General features: G+C 34.7%; 1 pseudogene; it reads right to left on the minus strand.

Annotated features, from left to right (window-relative positions):
- Positions 1 to 979: 979 nt before the first annotated feature.
- On the minus strand, positions 980 to 1,575 carry LOC129498421 (MICOS complex subunit MIC26-like; annotated as a pseudogene).
- Between the last annotated feature and the right edge of the window lie 1,565 nt (positions 1,576 to 3,140).

Genomic DNA, 3,140 nt, shown 5'->3' on the forward strand with positions numbered 1-3,140 from the left:
AACTTTTAAAATATTGAAAAACAAGTTTATTTTCTGTGAATTTAAAAATATACAATTTATGTAAGTACTTATTCCTGAATAAAACAGAACTTCATTTATTTAAGAATGCAACCTTTTTACATCTGCCAGAGATAGAAAAATATTTCACATTTGTCAAAGAGATGTAAATACTTTTCTGAATTGTAGACACACAAACATAAACATAAAGAGAACTTATTGTTTCAGTTCTACAATTTCAGCCATAGATCAAAAGTAAAAAGAAAGCACAAAACCCATTAGTTCAGAAATCAAGGAATTGTTGTGCTTCCCAAGAGGCACAAAATTTTAATTGTTTTGAGCTCACAAACAGATAAAGAAACAAATAAAAAAGACTGGCAAACCAAATTTTCTGTCATATTCACTTACTAGAGGATAGCTCATCATTCATAGAATAGAGATCTCATCAAATGGTCAAACCACAAAACCAAATTCCTAATCATTGCCACCACCAATGGGAATCAATTTTCAATTATGCATGAAGCAGAAAAAAAAATAGCAGTAGGAAGAAAGAAAAAAGAGAATCAAAGAAGTTAAAACTGATTGCCATTTGAGCAAGAAAAAACATAACTGAATTTAAATAACCATGGGGTGAATGTCCCCTTTAATACCATTTACTTGGCTCTATCATGAGTTCACTTGGGCATCTCAGTGAATGATTGCCAAAACGAAGTACAATTTTCATTAGTTGAAAAACATGATTCTTTTTTTTAATTCAGAATTTTAATTATGTACATAAATAGCAACATGAGAACCAGGAGTTCAAATGCTGAACATTATCTCTAGGTGAAAGGATTTCCGATTAGTCCACTGGCAGTATGGCATCACCCAAGATAACAAAGAAGCCTGGTATAGTTTTTCCTGAAGAAGAAAGCCAATTTACTACATTCAGTACTGACTTCTCTGCCATTTTTCTGTAGAAAATGGAGTTTCCAATGTTTACCTATAACTTTTGAAAGTTCTCCTTCCACAAATCTTCTACGACTATGTTTCCTAGTAAACCCTAGTCATATAATTTCTCCCTACTGACTTGGACAAATATGATGGCTTGTTGTGGATAATAAAGAGAAGTAGCTAGTCCCATGAACCCAGGTGGATACACCAGCTTCTTTATTTTTGACCCTCTAGCCAAAAGAAGTCCAAAAATGCCAGTGAAACCAATTAACACCAAGTCTTGGAAAAAATCTAGGAGGTTCATGTTGGAGATATTCATAGCTGTCTAACCCCCATTGAACCAAACTCTGCATCTTGGGCTTTGCTTGTGAGTACATCTCCTGACACCAACTTGTATATGGCTCGCAATAATGTCAGAGATGTGAAATGCTTTCTTCAAGCTGGGTCCTTGGCTCCTCCACATATTTAGATTGACCCTCAGGAACCGAGTAGAGTGAAAGCTCATTAACCTTCACAGAAGTTTTGTGAGGTGAGTCCCTTTTAGGTGATGCATAGACTTTAAAGGTGAGCAGACTCAGGCTGGCTGGCCCCACAGACCTCCAAATTACCTTGAACATGTTGCTGGCAGAGGTGGCTCTGGCGGGGTCACCCGGCGCCGGCCCTGCCCACTACCGAAAAACATGATTCTTATACAATATAAAATGAACATGTCAAATCATATTCAAATTAAATCATTAATTAATAAGAAAACCAGTAAGGATTATAACTGGCTCATAGATTCTTTAAGAATAAAACAGGAATAAAACATACAGGAATAAAACAAATGTTAGGATAAGATTTCTGTGTTAGATATGAAACTACTTATATTCAACATGATCACAGAAAAAATCTTGTTTTATTTGTTCTACTGGACAGACATTATTTTCTTCTCTTCCAGACAAAAATCTACAAGTTAACCTTTTGCCCAGAGTTGAAAACTGACTAGTCAATAGATAGTCAAGCCAGCACTGCAGTGAAAGAACGCCAATAATTTTTCTTGGCTATTTCAAGTTTAAAATAATTTTCTGGCTGTTACATATAATAATAAATTTCTAGGTTTTATCAGACTTCAATTTACTTCCAATGGCCTCAACTATTATGTGTATATGTCTTGTCTTTCACTGAGCTTTAGCTCCTGTTTAGTACTTGAATTCCAAGACCGTATATAGAAGAAAAATCGGCCTATAAGTGGACCTGTGCAGTTTAAACTTGTGTTGTTCGAGGGTTAACTATATACTACAAAGCTACAGTAATCAAAACAGTATGGTAGTGGACAAAAACAGACACATAATTCAACAGAAGAGAACTGAGAGCCCAGAAATACACCCATACCTATATGGTCAATTAATACATGACAAAGGGGACAAGACATTCTCTTGAACAAATGATGTCAGGAAAACTGGGCAGCTACATGCAAAAGAATGAAACTGGACCACTTCTTACACCAACACAAAAACAAATGCAAAATGGATTAAAGACCTAAATGTAAGACTTGAAACTATAAAAACTCTAGGGAAAAAAAAAACAGGCAATAAACTCTTTTAGCAATATTTTTTAGACCTGTCTTCTCAGGCAAGGGCAACAAAAGCAAAAATAAACTATTAAGACTGCATCAAACTAAACAGCATTTGCACAGCTAAAGAAACCAACAAAATTAAAAGATAATTTACTGGGAGGACATATTTGCAAGTAATACATCCAATAAGAGGTTAATATCCAAAATAAAGAATTCATGCAACTCAACACCAAATCACCACAATGTGATTTAAAAAATGGGTAGATGACCTGATAGGCATTTTGCAAAGAAGACATACAGGTGGCCAACAGATACATGAAAAAATGTTCAACATCACTCTTCATCAGGGAAATGCAAATCAAAACTACAATTGAGATATCACCTCACACCTGTCAGAAGGACTAGTATCAAAATAAATAAAGAAATAACAAGTGTTCGAGAGGATGTGAGGAAAGGGAACCCTCATACACTGTCGGTGGAAATGTAAACTGGTGCAGTCACTATAAAAAACAGTATGGACACTGCTCAAAATTAAAAATAGAAATAACATACAATCCAACAATTTCACTCCTGGGTATTTATCTGAATTAAAAACCGCTAGCTCAAAAAAGATATTCTCACTGTATGTTCATTCCATCATTATTTACAATAGTGA

This window comes from Nyctereutes procyonoides, unplaced genomic scaffold (genome assembly GCF_905146905.1).
Source record: "Nyctereutes procyonoides isolate TBG_1078 unplaced genomic scaffold, NYPRO_anot_genome, whole genome shotgun sequence".
NCBI lineage: Eukaryota > Metazoa > Chordata > Mammalia > Carnivora > Canidae > Nyctereutes > Nyctereutes procyonoides.